This window comes from Cynocephalus volans, chromosome 2 (assembly GCF_027409185.1).
Source record: "Cynocephalus volans isolate mCynVol1 chromosome 2, mCynVol1.pri, whole genome shotgun sequence".
Lineage (NCBI taxonomy): Eukaryota > Metazoa > Chordata > Mammalia > Dermoptera > Cynocephalidae > Cynocephalus > Cynocephalus volans.
The window spans coordinates 81015299-81036044 of record NC_084461.1 but is presented as its reverse complement, the minus strand read 5'-3'; the positions used below and the strand labels follow the sequence as shown (position 1 = coordinate 81036044).

General features: G+C 35.8%; 1 protein-coding gene across 4 annotated transcripts in view; it reads left to right on the top strand.

Annotated features, from left to right (window-relative positions):
- The window catches only part of ARB2A (ARB2 cotranscriptional regulator A), a 440538-nt gene that overhangs the window by 92012 nt on the left and 327780 nt on the right, over positions 1-20746 (top strand). The gene's annotated exons all lie outside the window — the stretch shown is intronic.

Sequence of the window (20746 nt, the reverse complement as noted above, 5' to 3'; positions counted from 1 at the left end):
ATGGAGACTATTATTGAAAAGACTTCTAATTTTGCTTAGTGTCCTGAAATACCTTACTGAACACAGAATAACTACTTAAAGCTTTACTAGGGTGCTTGGAAAAGGCGTTCAGCATTCATTTGTACTCTTCTCATCCAGCTGCTAGAACAATTGTCTTAATGCTATGCTAATGTTACAGTAAAATATGTGCTTGCTAAAACTTAGTTTGGCTGAGCTAGACAGCCTTTGGAACCTGGCAAGTTGCTCAAACAACTTATGTTTAGCGATGGTGATTTGGTGGAAATATTAAAAAAAATATATAACATATTGACAACTGTGTAATAAAAGCAGCTGGTAGATTAACCTAGCACACAGAAACTTGAGGTGAAAGGTTTAGTCAGCAATTATGTAGCCTCTGAAGTAAAGAGCTATCTGATTTATTTGTTTATTTTTAGTTATCTGTCTCCTGAGGGCAGGTACCTGTCTGTCTTTTCCTCTCCTGTATCCCTAGTACTTGGATCAATGGCTGGCACATACCAGCTTCTCAATTGGCAGAGAGCAAGAATTAGGCTTCACATTGAGTAATGTCATATTCATTGTTGTAATCAGAGCAGAAGACTTGAGGTGGGGGGTTAAGAATTATTTTTGTTTTGCTTTCAAACCAGACATTACTAAGTATCTCAGAGGTCATAATTGTTTCTTCTAAAACTACAAATTTATGTTTTTGTAACTGAGGAACATTTTCAAGGCATCATTTGTCTAAACAAATAGATAAGTGAAATGGGAACATCTAATTTTAGGAAAGCAGTTTCTTTTTAAGGACTTAAGGTGGTATATAACATTGGAAGCCAATGGTAATCGAAGAGTTTAAGTAGATGCCTGAATACAGAATGATCTTCCATTGAGATATTGTAGGTGCCAGTGTGAGAATTCTGACTTGGATTTGTGAATCAGTGAGGATTTATATGGGACATGTCAGTGCACTGAGTAATCCATAAAACTAGCTGAACACTGTAGCTGTCTGCATTCTCCATAATCTTTAGGTCAGCAAACAATGCACTGCCCATAAATTCGAAAAGACTCCTGTCCATTGTTCTAATGATTTCATAAAGACTTTTGTAAGTATTTACTATGTGATTTTCAAAATCTAATGTATATCTATAAAGAAACTACTATATATATATTTTAAGGACAGAAACTTGTTTAATACCTATACAATGTATGTATGGCTGTGTGTGCATGGGTGTGTGTATGTAGGTAGGTAGCTATAGATACAGACATATAGGTAATATGTATTATTAGATGACAGCCTTCACATCTTTTCTAATTAGTGATAGTTTCTGAATAATTTCAAAAGTGATTTGGTCTAACAATCTTGGCAAATAAAAAGTGTTCCTGTAGTTGACAGAGACTTAGTTTCCACACATTTGATCATCTTCAAGCTCTATGCTTCCATTTAGGGAATGGTATTTGGAAGAGAATGAAGAAGGGGCCATAGCTTTTTTCACTTGCCCTCCAAATCACTACATACTCAATATGGTACTTTTCCAGAAATTTCTTTTAGTTTCAACAAATCTTCTTTTGTGTTTGTGATGATTTGGGACAGGGCTATGAAATTTTATTTTATTTATAAATATTTATAAGTCTATTTTTATATATATTTTATTGTGGTAAGAACACTTAATTGAGATCTACTCTCTTGACAAATTTTTAAGCCTGCAATAGGGTATTGTTAATTATAGGCACAATGTCATACAGCAGATGTCTGGAACTTACTCATCTTATACAGCTGAAACTACATACCTATTGAACAGCAATTCCTCATTTCTCCTTCCCCCAGCTCCTAGCAACCACCATTCTGCTCTCTGTTTCTATGAGTTGGAATATTTTAGATACCTCATATAAGTGGAATCATACAATATTTGTCCTTCTGTGACTGGCTTGTTTCACTTAGTCTAAGTTCCTCCAGGCTCATTCACATTGTTGCATATGGCAGGATTTCCTTATTTTTAAAGGCTGAATAATATTCCATTGTATGTATTTTCCACATTTTCTTTGCCCATTCATTCGTCTTATTGATGGACATTTAGGTTGTTTCCATATCTTGGCTATCTTGAGTAGTGCTGCAGTGTATATGGGAGTGCAGATATCTCTTCAAGATTTGATTTCATTTCTTTTGGATATATATCCACAGGTGGAATTGCTGGATCTATTTTTAATTTTTTGAGGAAGATCCATACTGTTTTCTGTAGTGGCTGCATCAGTTTCCCATTCCGAGCAACAGTGTACAAGGGTTTCAGTTTCTCTAATTACTGTGATTATCATTCTGTGATATGCTCTTGGTATACATATATGCAATGTGCATCTACCTTAGATGGCTCTTGCTTATTTTGTTATAATCCTTTACAAATAATTGATAAAGGTGATTTATTATTATTGATAATAAAAACACCTTTCACTTAAAAACTGATTTTCCAGAAATTTTTTTATATTCATCATCTCATCTGATTCTTACAGGTCTTCATGGGCAGTTTCATCTCAGAGAGTTTTATTGGAAATTTTCTAAGAACTCATTGTACATTTTAAATTCGAGCTTTATTGTTCAAACTAGCTTCTGCAAAGTTCTAAGACATTTATTTACGTTGCAAAGGAAATTCCTTACTTGGAAGTTATTTTATGAAAATAACTCTGTAATTCATAATTTTTGAAGATATACGTCCACTACCATCTCTTATGTCAATGCATTTACAGAGTTGAGTTAGAGATTTTATAGTAGATGATGTGAATATTTTACTATGAGTCTATAGTGTGAAAGAACAACAAAAATGTGTGGGGAATTCTGTTTTGAGCTAGCCTGTCTATGGGTTTAATTTGGATTCACTGAAGAGAGTGGACTAAGTAGATTCAAGTTAATGAGCCATTTCTCTTAAAGTATTTTGCCACTATGGGATTGCATACAGTTAGAACTGACAGTTGGAAACGTGCTGAGATAGGGAAACTTTAAAAAACATCTGTCTCTCTGGGCAAATGGTACCAGCTGGTGAGCCTTTCTAAAGCAAAACATTTTATATAATAAAATAGCTTTCAGAGATCACTGAAGTTATATATTATACGTTAAAGGTAACTTTCTTTAGTTTGTTTTCATTGAGCCAAAATGCTAAAATATAAAATGGCAGGTACTTTTTTTTTTTCAGTTTAAGAAATCTTATTTATTAATAAGTAATCTCCTTAGCATGTATTCATTAAACTGATATGTAAGCCTTCAGAGTTTACTTTTGAAAATTGTGTGGACGTCACTGGAAAGGTGGTTTTTTTTTTTAAGGGTTTTAGAAAAAGAGACCGTCTTTTTCCTGTGTGTCTCTTCTGCAATATAGTCTATTTTTAAAATGTCTTAAATTGTATTAGAAATGAATAGTTTATGTTCTATTTCTAACTCATACTTGGAGAAAAGATTTATATCTCTGAATTTTAATTTAAATTTTGGTGATTCCTATTCTTTTGATATTGTCAGATCTGACTGATAAAAATTATCATTTAAGTATGTAAAAAATTATCTATATCTTATCTAAGTAGGAATCGGTTACTTTTTTGGTAGAATGATATTTATTGAATTTCTGGAATGCCTTATTCTGAGGTGCTTTTGTTTTTGTACATGAAGAAACTGTATAATTGATGTCTGTGCAAGAATAAATAGGCAAAGGGCTGGTGTATATTACAACTTCAATAGAAGTTCATTCCTTCACACATAAGAAAAATCTTAACTAAGACTGATGAATATAACTGAATATATTCTATGTTTGGTTGTAATCTATTTAACCTCCTCTGTTGGCTTATTAGCTATACCTGTTTATTTTACTTTACTAATTGTCTCCAGGGGCTTCACAATATGCATCTTTGGCTTGTCACAGTTTATCTCTAAATAAAATCATACCACTTCACATATAATGCAAGAGCCTCATAAAATTGTACGTCCATTTCTCTCTGTATCTGGGTTTCCATCTGGAATCATTTTCTTTAGCTTAAAGAATTTTCTATAATATTTTTAATATTATTCTGCTGGCAATTAATTTTTTTGGCTTTTGCTTATCTGAAAAGGCCTTTATTTTGCATCATTTTTGAAGAATATCTTTAGTCCATGTAGAATTTCAGATGATAAAAGCCTCATAACATTGTACGTCCATTTCTCTCTGTATCTGGGTTTCCATCTGGAATCATTTTCTTTAGCTTAAAGAATTTTCTATAATATTTTCAATATTATTCTGCTAGCAATTAATTTTTTTGGCTTTTGTTTATCTGAAAAGGCCTTTATTTTGCATCATTTTTGAAGAATATCTTTAGTCCATGTAGAATTTCAGATGATAGAGTATTTTTTTTTTCTTTCTTGTATTGCTTTTAAGATGTTTATTTATTTTCTTCTGGCGTGTATATTATATCTGTTGAGAAGTGAGTGGTATTTCTTATCTTTGTTCTCCTATATGTTGTATGTTGTTTTCTCTGGCTCCTTTTAAGATTTTTTTCTTTATCATTGGTTTTTAGCAATTTTATTATGAATGTGCCTTGTGGTTCTTTTCTTCATGGTTATCCTGCTTGTTGAGCTTCTTGGATCTGTGAGTTTATAGGTTTTATCAAATCTGGAAAATGATCTGCTCTTTCTTCTTCAAATATTTCTTCTCTTCACCTCCCCTCCCCTATCCTATACTCTAGTTATATGTATGTTAAGTGGCTTGTCATTGTCCCACAGGTCACTGAGACACTATTCACTTTCCCAGTCTTTTCTGTCTTTCATTTTGGGTAGTTTTTATTGCTGTATCTTTACATTCACTTATTTATTCTTCTGTGTGTTTAATCTGCTGTTTAAAAATCCACTGTATTTCTTATTTCATATATTCTTTTTTTCAGTAAGTAGCTGTTTCATTTTTGATTCTTTTTTTATCCACTTCTATTCTCATTGTATTTCTATTTTCCTTCATGTCCTTGAACACTTTTATAAATGGCTGATTTAATGTCCTTGTCTCCTAGTTTCATAATTGCTATCATTTCCAGGTCTGTTGTTATTAACTGATTTTTTTTCCTGATTATAGATCACATTTTCCTGTTTCTGTGAATGTCTCTAGTAATTTTTATTGGATGGTGGACATTGTAAATATTACGTTGGTGAGTGTTTGGATATTATCTCCTTTAAAAATGTTGAATTTTGTTTTGGTAGCAGTTTATTTTGTGAAGCAGCTTGGTCATTTGGAGGTTTATTTTTAAGCTTTGCTAAAGTGGATCTAGAATAACTATTACTCTAGAGATAGTTTAGTTCTTGGGGTGTGACCTTTCTCGGGTCACTACTGAATACCTACATATTCCGGGGGGCCTTTGCACTGTGGCTACTTGGAACCTGAATGTCTCCTAGTAGTGTATGAGCTCTGGGAATTGTTAATCTTGAAGCTCTCCAGCAATTTTTTTCCCTAGTACTTTTCTTTCTCTAGCCTATACTATCAACCTATGCATACACAGCTTAGTATTCAGCCAAAGACTTAACAGAACTCTTATGTAGGTTTCTAGAGCTCTTTTACTGCACAACTTCCTTTTCTCTGGTATTGTGCCCTACAAATTCCAGCTGCCTCACTTTCCCTGAACTCCAGCCTCTCAGCTCAGCAAGGCCACAGTGTTCCTCTTGGGCTTCTTCTCCCTGGGCCACAATTTAAAAGTTGCCTCCAGGCAGAAAGTAAAGGTGATTATGGGGCTCATCTCCTTTTTCCATCTCTCTGTGATCACAGATCTATAGTACCTGTTTTTATCATCTGAAACAGTGTGATACATTTTATATAGTTGTCTAGTTGTTTACAATGAGATGACAGGTCCAAATACCAGTAGCTCCACTATGACTGTGAGCTGAAATGTAACTGAATTTTTTTTTTTTTACTTGTAGTAGAAACAGGATGATTGGAGGATACTGTTCCCTTTCTCTCGTCCTTCAATAGATTTTGAAGTAGGTATCTCTTGATTTAAGATAGCACATCTTTCTTAGAATAGTAGTTCCCAGTAGAATCCATATTATTATATTCAATGGAATTGTCCTCTTTTCTAGCTCAAGAAAGACTTTTCTTGTTAAATTGTTAAAACTCTCCATGTGGAAATGTAAAAGGAGAGTAGTGGAAATAGTATCATTTTATTCTTATGATCATAGGTAATAATTATCTTCTTTAGAAAAAAGATAAAGAGGCACAGTGTTAATCTATAATATAGTTGCTGATATTATCTTTCTCACAAATTACTTTAAGCTTTCAGATGGTATAGCACAGGCTCTGAGACAGATGGTAAAATTTTATCGGTCTGATTTTTTCCCCCCTAATCACAGTGTGGTCCTAATCTTTATGTGAGGGCTTTTCCTTAGGTAGGGTAAATAATTTCTAGGAAATTTAATATTTGCATGTACAATGTCTGACTTATAGCTTGTTTCTTTTTTTGTCCTGCTGATATCTATTATGTTAAATGAACAAGTTTAAATTTTAACTGAGTTTATTTGAGCAAAGAAAAACAAAACAAAACAGCAGAGCAAAGCAAAGAAAAACAAAACAATGCAAGCAAAACAACGATTCACCAATTGGACAGCCCTCTGAACCAGAGCAGGTTCAGAGAACTCCAGCCAATGACATGATCTGACAGCATTTATAGGAAACAGAAGTGCAGTGTAGAGACAGCTGTATTGGTTACAGTTTAACTGGTTAATTGATTACAGATCCTCAACAATTAATTAAAGCTCAGCAGCTACTATAGTTAAACAATGTATTAGTTTAGTCTGTTAGGCTTAGTGCAGGAGCCTAGTCCAAATCAATGGCCTCCCAGAAATTTTATTTAACAATTACTAAACTTTTTATTTTCATTATAATGTGTTTCCTTGAGTGTGCTAATAAAAATCAGCACAAAATCATTCAAACATGTTTACTTAGCATCCAGAAAATTTTTTATAAATGTTTAACAGAGCGAAAAGGAAAGAGGAAAGGATTGTGGAAAGTTAGTGGGATTCCTTACCCAGAGGGGCCTGACATGGTGATGGTGTTGAACTGAGTGCCTGAGTTCAGGAGCCATAGAATCTTCATTCTTCTTGGTTTTGAAACATGGATGTTGATATTATTAACAGAAATAGAAAAAAAAAAAAATGGGTCCTGGTATTTCATGTCAAATCTTCTGAATATATCCAATATTAAAACTAAAGTCTTGTCATCTGCAAACAGGGACAGTTTGACTTCATCTTTTCCAATCTGGATGCCCTTTATTTCCTTATCTTCTCTGATTGCTCTGGCTAGTACTTCCAACACTATGTTGAATAGGAGTGGTGAGAGTGGGCATCCTTGTCTAGTTCCTGTTCTTAAAGGAAAGGCTTTCAGCTTTTCCCCATTCAGGATGATATTGGCTGTAGGTTTGGCACATATGGCTTTAATTATGTTGAGATACTTTCCCTCTATACCTAACTTATAGAGGGTCTTTGTCATGAATGAGTGCTGAACTTTATCAAATACTTTTTCAGCATCTATAGAGATGATCATATGGTCCTTGTGTTTGAGTTTATTAATATGGTGTATCACATTTATTGATTTGCGTATGTTGAACCAACCTTGCATCCCTGGGATGAATCCCACTTGATCGTGATGAATAATTTTACGTATGTGTTGCTGTAGTCTGTTTGCTATATATCGAACAGCCTAAAACCTCTACAAAAAAACTGTTGGAATTGATAAATGATTTCAGCACAGTAGCGGGATACAAAATCAACACACAAACATCAGTAGCATTTCTTTTCTCCAATAGTGAACATGCAGAAAGAGAAATCAAGAAAGCCTGCCCATTTACAATAGCCACCAAAAAAATAAAATACTTAGGAATTGAGTTAACCAAGGAGGTGAAAAATCTCTATAATGAGAACTACAAATCACTGCTGAGAGAAATTAGAGAGGATACAAGAAGATGGAAAGATATCCCATGCTCTTGGATTGGAAGAATCAACATAGTGAAAATGTCCATACTACCCAAAGTGATATACAAATTCAATGCAATCCCCATCAAAATTCCAAAGACATTTTTCTCAGAAGTGGAAAAAACTATCCAGACATTTATATGGAACAATAAAAGACCACGCATAGCCAAAGCAATGCTGAGCAAAAAAAATAAAGCTGGAGGCATAACACTACCTGACTTTAAGCTATACTACAAAGCTATAATAACCAAAACAGTATGGTACTGGCATAAAAACAGACACACTGACCAATGGAATAGAATAGAGAATCCAGAAATCAACCCACACACTTACTGCCATCTGATCTTTGACAAAGGCACCAAGCCTATTCACTGGCGAAGGGACTGCCTCTTCAGCAAATGGTGCTGGGATAACTGGATATCCATATGCAGGAGAATGAAACTAGATCCATACCTCTCGCCGTATACTAAAATCAACTCAAAATGGATTAAGGATTTAAATATACACCCTGAGACAATAAAACTTCTTAAAGAAAACATAGGAGAAACACTTCAGGAAATAGGACTGGGCACAGACTTCATGAATACGACCCCAAAAGCACGGGCAACCAAAGGAAAAATAAACAAATGGGATTATATCAAACTAAAAAGCTTCTGCACAGCAAAAGAAACAATTAAAAGAGTTAAAAGACAACCAACAGAGTGGGAGAAAATATTTGCAAAATATATATCTGACAAAGGATTAATATCCAGAATATATAAGGAACTCAAACAACTGTACAAGAAGAAAACAAGCAACCCAATTAAAAAATGGGCAAAAGAGCTAAATAGGCATTTCTCTAAGGAAGATATCCAAATGGCCAACAGACATATGAAAAAATGCTCAATATCACTCAGCATCCGGGAAATGCAAATCAAAACCACATTGAGATACCATCTAACCCCAGTTAGGATGGCTAAAATCCAAAAGACTCTGAACGATAAATGCTGGCGAGGCTGCAGAGAAAAAGGAACTCTCATACATTGTTGGTGGGACTGCAAAATGGTGCAGCCTCTATGGAAAATGGTATGGAGGTTCCTCAAACAATTGCAGATAGATCTACCATACGACCCAGCTATCCCACTGTTGGGAATATACCCAGAGGAATGGAAATCATCAAATCGAAGGTATACCTGTTCCCCAATGTTCATCACAGCACTCTTTACAATAGCCAAGAGTTGGAACCAGCCCAAATGTCCATCATCAGATGAGTGGATACGGAAAATGTGGTACATCTACACAATGGAATACTACTCAGCTTTAGAAACGAATGAAATACTGCCATTTGCAACAACATGGATGGACCTTGAGAGAATTATATTAAGTGAAACAAGTCAGGCACAGAAAGAGAAATACCACATGTTCTCACTTATTGGTGGGAGCTAAAAATTAATATATAAATTCACACACACACACACACACACACACACACACACACACACACAAAAACCGGGGGGGGGGGGGAAGAAGATATAACAACCACAATTATTTGAAGTTGATACGACAAGCAAACAGAAAGGACATTGTTGGGGGGAGGGGGGAGGGTGGAGGGAGGGAGGTTTTGGTGATGGGGACCAATAATCAGCCACAATGTATATCGACAGAATAAAATTTAAAAAAAATAAATAAATAAAAAAATAAAACTTTATCTTACCAAAAAAAAAAAAAAAAAACTAAAATCTTGTACATTTATATAGTCAGGAAGTTAATCTCGAGCAGTGCTTTTTATAGTGTACATCACAGAAAAGATGCGGATCAGACTATTGTTTTGTTTTGGCCCAGAGCAAAGAAAACTATGGAAAGGATCTGTAGACTATGGGTGGAACTGTTTAGGCCAGGGATTCATAAACAGGGGGCAAGAGGTGGCATGATAGGATTTAGGGGGTGAGGTCTGTGAATTTTGATGGCTTCAATGGGATAAAAAATAACATTTTTTATTTTGACTAACCTCTAACCTTAAATTTCTTTTCATTATAGATATAGGTATAAAAATAGTATTAGCAGTCTTGTGACTTTGTCACAGATAAAAATCACATGTATTTCCGTATAATAGTTTCTAGATATATCTAAAATGCATTCATAAGGCAGGACATACAATACATCACAAATTTGGTATGTAGAGAGTATGATGCTGGTAACACCAGCTTCATGGGTTTGGATCCCCATACTGGCCAGTTACCAAAAAAAACCCGCAGAATCAAATTTGGTATTTAGAAAATTTTGTGCAACTTTATTCCAATATAGTTGGTTTTGAGGCAGGCCTCATTATGGGTTCATTTACTGCTAGTGCCAATCCAGTCTGAATATTTATGAGCAGCCTCCCTGGGGCATGTCACTATTCTGTTCTGCCTCAGTTTTCTTTGTAGTTGTATATATTTTATTTGTGTTTCAAAAACATTATTCTGGGAAGAGCCCATTGACTTCATCAGTCAGACAAGAGGGATAGGCTTGCAAATTAAGAATGCCTGGTTTAGGCAATTAAAATTACTCTTCCCACGTTATCTGCCACAGAGACTTAGACAATCCTAAATACCCTTTTTTTTTGTTCTTATCTGCTAATATTAGGTTACTAATAACCCTTTTAATTTCAGTTTTGTGTCTCACTCTCCCTCAACATCTTCATTTTATCAAGAGGCCTGTAACATACGAGTAATATATCATACAAGTTCAGAATTTAAATTCTAGACTCCAGGGCAGGCAGATTGCCTATGTTTGAATTCAGATGCCTTGACTTATTTAGCTGTGTGACCATGGGTATGTTATATAAACTAACAAATGCCAAATGTCCTTAGGAGGAGAACCTTTACTTTATGGGGTTGTTGTGAAGATCAAAGGAGTAGAAATTTATTAAAGGAACTTATGTCAGTGTGAGTGCTATACAAATGTTTGCTGTTATTATTACAATTTATTCTGAAAATAGTTGACTGCCATTACATGAGCAAGGACCTAGACATTCAGCCCAAAACAAATATATAGTTGCTACTCTTTCAAAAGCTTAAAGTCTAGTGTTAAAGACAAATCTTGGAAAAGGCATCATTAATGATCTAAGTATTAGGAAGGAGGAATGCAAGATTTTTAGCTGTGTCTTGAGGATAGATTGGGGGCCTGGCAAGGAAGATGTTAAAGCTGAACAAAGAAAGAATGGAAGCATTCAAAGTAAAGCAACATCATTTGCGGAGGTTCAGGGGTGAAAAGATCCTGATACATCTGAGAATTTCAAAGAAAGCCAGTGCGGCTACCATACAGAGAATGAGGAGTGTGGTATAATATTAAACTTCAGACGTAGACAGGGGCCAGATCTGGAAGGGCCTGGCAGGATTTAATAACTTGCATTATTATCCTAAGTGCAAGCTACTAGATTTGCATTTTTAAAGGAGTAATGCATCTGTTAAAAGGAGGTAGAATCTGAAGGACACAGTGTTGGATACAGCAAGAAATATTAGGAGGCCATAGAAGCAATCCAAGGAAGACATAATGAGTTGTTGACAAGAGTAGAATAAGTATTAAGTAGTTAGGTAACTTAAAAGGTAATAGTAGAGATGGGAAGATATGGAGATATTCCAGTATTAGCTTGAGGAACTTGGTAATTGAGTGTAAGGGGAGGATGAAAGAGAAGGAGTCAAGACACTTAGGCTTCTGGCTTGAGCAGTTAGGTGGTTGGTAGTGCCATTTATAGAGTTGATGAACATAATGGAGGAGGAATAACTTTGGACATGTACAGATGGATTCAGTTTGAATATACTGAGGTGCCTCAATAAACGTCTGAACATTTAAAAGGACCGTGACATCACTGGGTGGGGATACCAGTAGTTAGTTGGCTACATTTACAAGTCTAGCGCTCTGGTGAGTTATTTAAGAATCTGGTCATTGGGAAGAAAGGATGGGATAAGACAAGGGATCTTCTTTAGAACAGTTAAAAAGAAAATATGAGAACTAATCTGAAGCTGATCTAAATGAAAGACAACTGGAAATATAGAGTAGCACCCTAAGGAATACTAATGGAAAGTTGGAGGAATGAATTTTATTACAAAGTTATGCTGAAAAGGCAGTTACTTCAAAAGATTGTTCAAATGTTTAGAATGTACCCACCAAGAATGAAGTATAAAAGTTTTTAAGGGGAAAAGTAGGGATGAGAGGGAGATAATTTTAGTGAAATGCAAGATGTAGTTCTGACTTAAGATGATATGCATCTAGGGTAAACGTACTTTCGTTCTAAATAGACAACTCATTGCCATTCATATCATAGTCTAATGTAAAGATGCTAGAGGACCCTTTAGGTTTTGCCAAACTGACAATATTGAATAATTAAAAATCTTAATTAAGGAAATTTATGTTTTTTTCCTTCCTCCTTTCTTCCCTCTGTCTCTCCCTTATTTCATCTCTCCTTCCCTCTCTCCAACCCTACTTTCCTCCATTCCCTCTGCAGGGAAAGTGAAGGAAAATGGTCAGGGCCCCTCAGATGTTCAGAATCTTGCCAAGCATTTGATGTAAATGTGCATGTGCGCCCAGTTGTTCCTTGGCTATTGTCTGATGTCGATGCATATAGGCATCCAGGTGTCCTGGGTTATCAGTATAAAGGATGAGTGGCTCTGGTCCATGGTGCCCATGGCCCCGGGGGGCCACAGGGAGGCTACTACTGCTGCTGCAGGCGGTTGCTGCCAGTGCCCCTGGGATGCCACAAGAGGCCACCACTGCTGCTGCAAGATGCTGCTGCTACTGCTGAGGACTAGGCTTGTGTCATCTGCCAATGGCTCAGAGGATCTTTCCCAATTACCTAGTGTGGACCTGCATGTGAGGGGTCTGGTGACCCAGCCTGGCATGTGAAGTGTCTGGTGACCCAGTCTGTACAAGAGGTTTGAAGGGTCTCTGGGCCCTAGCCCTGACAATACAAATGGAAACTTGGTATAACTAAATAATGAAACATTTTGGTTTTTAGTTATGAATTGCCTACCTTTACAATTGGCTAAGTCAGCAGGGTTCTGACAATATCCACAGCCAGACAATTGGTGTATTCACTTATCGTAGCTATTGCTGTAACCCTATACCCTCCTAGGAGGATGGTAGAATGGAATGTAGACTTTGGATAATAGGACATTAAGAGACAAGGGTATTCCTTTTTAAGTAGTTAAGTAACTTAAAAGGTGGATCTCTATTTTAAATGATTCTAGGTCCCAAGATAATTTTGTGTACATTTAGTTTTAATAGGATTCAATAAACAATACTTAAGATTATATATGTTTTTGTTAGTGTATATTTTTGAGAAGCATTAAATATTTTAAAACTTGATTGATTAAACTCTGTTAGAGTCACACAACAGAATGCTATGGCTGAAAGAATGAAAAAGTTCTCTATTACTGAGAGGATAGATCACCAGGATAAAAAAGCATATTCTTTTGATTGTTTCTTAGAGTTTTTATGTTTCTGTTTATATTATCCATCTTTTCTTGCATATTGTCCATGTTTTGCCAATAAAGCCTTTAGCATATTAATTATAGTTGTTTTAAATTCCCAGTCTGATAAATACAATATCTCTGCCATATCTGAGTCTGGTTCTGATGCTGGGTTTGTCTCTTCTGACAGTGGGGTTTTTGTTTTTATTTTGCCTGGTAATTTTCTGCTGAAAGTCTCGTGTAGTGTATCAGATAAAAGCAACTGAGATAGATAGGTGTTCAGTGTGAAGTTTTATGTTTGTCTGGCTAGGAGTTAGGCTGTGTTTACTAGTTGTAACTGGGTGTCAGAGGGTAAAACTTTCTCTAGTGTCCTTGTTTTGTGTCCCCTATTGTCTTTGGGTTTTGCTAGAGACCTTAAATAGGGTGTGAATCTTACAGTTCTTTCAGCTGTTTTATCTTCTGGTGTATCCCTATTGTTTTATCTTCCGGTGTATCCCTATTGTTGTGATGGTAATTTGATGGGTAATTTGGGTGGTAGTTTGTGGGGGGGGGGGGATGGGGCGGGAATTTTTATAGTCCTGTGATTAGGTCTCAGTCCTTTAGTGAGGCTGAGTTGGGCATTTCCCTTCCCCCATGTCAATTAGGCTCTGGTAAAATAATTTCCCTTGACGTCAGGCCTTATTAAGCATAACAGAGAGCTCTGGAATATTTCAAAATGGTTCCTTTTTTCTTCCCCTACCAGAAGTAGGAGGTTTTTGTTTTGTTTTGTTTTTGCAGTCTTCACAGTAAGAACCTAGTAAGGCCCCAGGAGATAAAGCTCGCTAATGTTTGGGGACCCCCCTATAAGGGCCTTCTAGTTTTTTTTTTTTTCTTTTTCTTTTTTTATTTATTTTATTTTTTTTAAATTTTATTTTGTCGATATACATTGTAGCTGATTATTGCTCCCCATCACCAAGACCTCCCTCCCTTCTCCCTCCCCCCCTCCCCCGAACAATGTCCTTTCTGTTTGCTTGTCATATCAACTTCAAATAATTGTGGTTGTTATATCTTCTCCCCCCCCCCCCGGTTTTGTGTGTGTGTGTGTGTGTGTGTGTGTGTGTGAATTTATATATTAATTTTTAGCTCCCACCAATAAGTGAGAACATGTGGTATTTCTCTTTCTGTGCCTGACTTGTTTCACTTAATATAATTCTCTCAAGGTCCATCCATGTTGTTGCAAATGGCAGTATTTCATTCGTTTCTAAAGCTGAGTAGTATTCCATTGTGTAGATGTACCACATTTTCCGTATCCACTCATCTGATGATGGACATTTGGGCTGGTTCCAACTCTTGGCTATTGTAAAGAGTGCTGTGATGAACATTGGGGAACAGGTATACCTTCGATTTGATGATTTCCATTCCTCTGGGTATATTCCCAACAGTGGGATAGCTGGGTCGTATGGTAGATCTATCTGCAATTGTTTGAGGAACCTCCATACCATTTTCCATAGAGGCTGCACCATTTTGCAGTCCCACCAACAATGTATGAGAGTTCCTTTTTCTCTGCAGCCTCGCCAGCATTTATCGTTCAGAGTCTTTTGGATTTTAGCCATCCTAACTGGGGTTAGATGGTATATCAATGTGGTTTTGATTTGCATTTCCCGGATGCTGAGTGATGTTGAGCATTTTTTCATATGTCTGTTGGCCATTTGGATATCTTCCTTAGAGAAATGCCTATTTAGCTCTTTTGCCCATTTTTTAATTGGGTTGCTTGTTTTCTTCTTGTACAGTTGTTTGAGTTCCTTATATATTCTGGATATTAATCCTTTGTCAGATATATATTTTGCAAATATTTTCTCCCACTCTGTTGGTTGTCTTTTAACTCTTTTAATTGTTTCTTTTGCTGTGCAGAAGCTTTTTAGTTTGATATAATCCCATTTGTTTATTTTTCCTTTGGTTGCCCGTGCTTTTGGGGTCGTATTCATGAAGTCTGTGCCCAGTCCTATTTCCTGAAGTGTTTCTCCTATGTTTTCTTTAAGAAGTTTTATTGTCTCAGGGTGTATATTTAAATCCTTAATCCATTTTGAGTTGATTTTAGTATACGGCGAGAGGTATGGATCTAGTTTCATTCTCCTGCATATGGATATCCAGTTATCCCAGCACCATTTGCTGAAGAGGCAGTCCCTTCGCCAGTGAATAGGCTTGGTGCCTTTGTCAAAGATCAGATGGCAGTAAGTGTGTGGGTTGATTTCTGGATTCTCTATTCTATTCCATTGGTCAGTGTGTCTGTTTTTATGCCAGTACCATACTGTTTTGGTTATTATAGCTTTGTAGTATAGCTTAAAGTCAGGTAGTGTTATGCCTCCAGCTTTATTTTTTTTGCTCAGCATTGCTTTGGCTATGCGTGGTCTTTTATTGTTCCATATAAATGTCTGGATAGTTTTTTCTACTTCTGAGAAAAATGTCTTTGGAATTTTGATGGGGATTGCATTGAATTTGTATATCACTTTGGGTAGTATGGACATTTTCACTATGTTGATTCTTCCAATCCAAGAGCATGGAATATCTTTCCATCTTCTTGTATCCTCTCTAATTTCTCTCAGCAGTGGTTTGTAGTTCTCATTATAGAGATTTTTCACCTCCTTGGTTAACTCAATTCCTAAGTATTTTATTTTTTTGGTGGCTATTGTAAATGGGCAGACTTTCTTGATTTCTCCTTCTGCATGTTCACTATTGGAGAAAAGAAATGCTACTGAATTTTGTGTGTTGATTTTGTATCCTGCTACTGTGCTGAAATCATTTATCAATTCCAACAGTTTTTTTGTAGAGGTTTTAGGCTCTTCGATATATAGGATCATGTCATCTGCAAACAGGGACAGTTTGACTTCATCTTTTCCGATCTGGATGCCCTTTATTTCCTTCTCTTCTCTGATTGCTCTGGCTAGTACTTCCAACACTATGTTGAATAGGAGTGGTGAGAGTGGGCATCCTTGTCTAGTTCCTGTTCTTAAAGGAAAAGCTTTCAGCTTTTCCCCAATCAGGATGATATTGGCAGTGGTTTTGGCATATATGGCTTTAATTATGTTGAGATACTTTCCCTCTATACCTAACTTATAGAGGGTCTTTGTCATGAATGAGTGCTGATCTTTATCAAATGCTTTTTCAGCATCTATAGAGATGATCATATGGTCCTTGTGTTTGAGTTTATTAATATGGTGTATCACATTTATTGATTTGCGTATGTTGAACCAACCTTGCATCCCTGGGATGAATCCCACTTGATCTTGATGAATAATTTTTCGTATGTGTTGCTGTATTCTGTTTGCTAGTATTTTAGTGAGGATTTTTGCATCTATATTCATCAAGGATATCGGCCTGTAGCTTTCTTTTTTGATTGGAATTATCCCATGTATCTTCTCAGACCACAATGGATTAAAACTAGAAATTAATAACAAACGAAACTCTGGAAACTATACAAACACATGGAAATTAAACAGCATTCTACTTAATGACATATGGGTCCAAGAAGAAATGAAGCAGGAAATCAAAAAATTTATTGAATCTAATGAAAACAATGATACATCATACCAAAACCTGTGGGATACTGCAAAAGCAGTATTGAGGGGAAAATTTATTGCATTAAATGCTCACTTCAGAAGAATAGAAAGATGGCAAGTGAACAACCTAACACTTCACCTTAAAGAACTAGAAAAACAAGAACAATCCAAACCTAAAGTTAGCAGACGGAAAGAAATCATTAAGATCAGAGCAGAACTGAATGAAATTGAAAACCAAAAAAAAATTCAAAAGATCAACGAATCAAAAAGTTGGTTTTTTGAAAAGATAAATAAAATTGACAAACCATTAGCATGGCTAACAAAAAAAAGAAGAGAGAAGACTCAAATAACAAAAATTAGAAATGAAAAAGGTGATATTACAACTGATTCATCTGAAATACAAGGAATCATTCGAGACTACCATAAACAACTATACGCCAACAAATTTGAAAATCTGGAGGAAATGGATAAATTTCTGGACACACATAAGCTCCCAAAACTGAACCGTGAAGACGTAGAAAATTTGAACAGACCAATAACAATAAAGGAGATTGAAGCTGTTATCAGAAAGCTCCCAACAGGGCCGAGCCCGTGGCGCACTTGGTAGAGTGCTGCGCTGGCAGCGCGGCGACGCTCCCGCCGCGGGTTCGGATCCTATATAAGACTGACCGGTGCACTCACTGGCTGAGTGCCGGTCACAAAAAAAAAAAAAAAAAAAAAAAGAAAGCTCCCAACAAAGAAAAGCCCAGGACCAGATGGATTCACAGCAGAATTTTACCAAACATTCAAAGAGGAATTGACACCGATTCTTTACAAACTATTCCAAAAGATTGAAACGGACACAAATCTCCCAAACTCATTCTATGAAGCAAACATCATCCTGATACCAAAACCAGGCCCTTCTAGTTTTTGACTCTTAAGCTGGTGTACACTGAACTTACAGGAATTACTTTGTTACAGTTTAAAGTGTTCCTACCCCAGTAACTGGCTTCTGCTCCTGGGCTTTTGCCCCCTGTAAACTGTGATTCTGTTCTCTCATGGATCTCTCAGCTCTGAAAAAAGTTGTTGACTTTCAGTTTGTTCAGCTCTTCTCTTTTTGTGAGGTCAGATGTGGCTACTTCCTAGCTCTTTATATATCAGACTGGAAACCAGAAGTTCCTGTGTTTCTTACTAGACTGAAGATGTAATTTTAGAGCATGCTTAATGTATGTCTGTTTCTGTTGCTTATAACAAAGTACCTAAAACTGGGTAATTTAGAAAGAAAACAAAATTTATTGCCTATAGTTTTTGAGGCTGGGAAGTCCAAAGTCTGTCTGGTGATGGTGACAGTGACCCAGGGTTCTCACATTGCAAGATGGTGGAAGCAGAGAGAGAACAGAGAGAGGCAGACTCCTCTCTCTTCTTTTAAAGCCCTCAGAACTACGCCCCTGACCACCATTTTTAATCCATTCACTATGGCATGATTTTATAATCTAATCACCTCTTCAAGGCTCCACTTTTCAGTTACCATAATAGGATTTCCCACCCTCTTAACAGTCACAGTGGGGACCAAGTTTCTGATATATAAAACTTGGGGGACACAATTCAAGCTTCAGTGACTTTTTGGGGGACGTATTTGAATACACTACACTTAGTCTCTTAAGCCTTTTCTTTTCCATCTATGAACACAGTTTCCAGTGAATATTTGAACACAGATGACATTTGGACAGAAATACTTTTTTCATCTCCTCTTTGAAATTATCTTTTCATTTTTTGACTTGTCTATATGCAGACTGCAGTTCTATGTGATCTGGAAGGAAATGGAAGAATTCTTGATACTGTCTTTATAAGCCTTGATTTAGCAATTAGAAAAGATTTTTTAAAATCTGAAGCATTTATCTACCTCAAAAGATGTAGACAGGAAGGATAGTGAGGAGAATTCGTGTACTATTTTTAAAAAAGTACCTTCAATGTGCCAGACAGTATCCTATGAATACAAAGAGGAATAAAGATAAGATACCTAAATTATGGTATTCTAGGACTAGTCCAGAAACAGACAAGAAAGTGATATTAAACTAGTGTGTTAGATAATGATATTCAGTCATGTTCAGAGTAGCATGGAAGTGGAGCACCTCAATCTTGCAGGTTTGGGGTGAGGCAGGGAAAGTTACCTGAAACAATTGATGTGATATCTATATCTTGGAGGATGACTGGGGCTGAGGAAAACATTCTAATCATAGAGAACTGTCTAAAAGATAGATGGATTAGTCTATGGTTGCTTTTCTTCTACAGTCAGGAACTGGAGAGCAAGGTAAATTAGGCAAGTTACTACTTCTCCAACTCTTGCTTAATGTATGGTTTTATTATTTGGCTTAATACATCGTGAACTCTAGAGCCCTATAATGTATTTCAAAGCCAAATATAAGAAGTTTTTGAATTTTTGAATTGTTTTGTATTATCCTGTAGTATAGAAGTTGAGAATTAGCTATAATATTTCATAATGATATAAGGTATGAACTACCAGTATAGTTTAATTCTTTTAAATTATGTCTCATAAATATTTTGCATAGTGGTAGAATTCATTTGGGTTTGAATTAAGTTTGATTGGTTCTGTTGTTGCTTTAGATGTAAGGATATTTTATGGTTTCACAGACAGTAGGAAATTTTCAGATATGTTAAGCCACTCACTTTAACTAATCTCATTTAGTTAAGCCATTTCTTTTGAAGTGGCAAGTCGTTATAAAACTTCATACATATTTTTGGTCTGAACCTACATATTTTTAGTTTACTCTTTTAAGTCTACAGTACCACTTCCTTCCAGTGTAAGTATAATGAACGTAAGTTTAACTACTACATTGAAATATAGGAATATTATTAGATTAATAACTAGCAGATTATTACCTAGTTCTAATGTAGTATCATAGCTTTTGAAATTACCATAACAGACAAGATAAAGCTGCTCTAGCATATATCTAATATACTGTTGATAAAATGAAATGAGTACATATACCTAGAAGAAAGAATTTTGGACTCCCTGAAGAAAGCAGGATAAAGAATCTATTTTAAATTATGGAATATAGCACCAAAGCAATTGACATCTTAGTTTTTTTTTTTTTTTTTTAAATCATCTTCTGGTTTAGTTTTATAAAATTTGACCTTTTTTTTGGCAGCTGGTTGGTATGGGGATCTGAACCCATGACCTTGATATTACAACACCACATTCTAACCAACTGAGTTAACCAGCCAGCCCAAAATTTGACTTTTATTTATGTTGCTGCTAAAATTATTCTCTGAGATATTTTGCATTGATAAATAAAGACTTTTTTGGGGAGAAGAAACATTTCTTAAAATGAATGTTAAAATCATCTATTAAATATTTGCTTTTATTCCAGACTTCCTTTTCCTCACAATTTGCCTTTCTGAATAGAAATAATATATTTTCTATTGCTGCTGTAGCAAATTGCTATAAATTTAGTGCCTTAAAGCAATACAAAGTTATTATTATTTTATTATAATATATTATAATTACATAGGTCAGAAGTCTGGTATAAGTCTCACCTGACTAAAATCAAGGTGTGGAGAGGCTGTTTTAAGCTCTAGGGGAGAATTTGTTTATTGCTTATTTAGGTTTTTGGCAGAATTCAGTTAATTTCAGTTGTAGGACTGAGGTCTCATTTTCTTACTGGCTGTAAACTGAAGGTTATCCCACCTTCTAGAGGCTACCACATTTCTTGGCTTGTGTTCTCCTTCCTCCACCTTCAAAACCAGCCACAGCCAGTCAAGTCCTCACTGTGCATCTCTCTGACATACTGTTCTTCTGTTATCTTCCACTTTTAAGGGTTTATACCTTATATGATTAG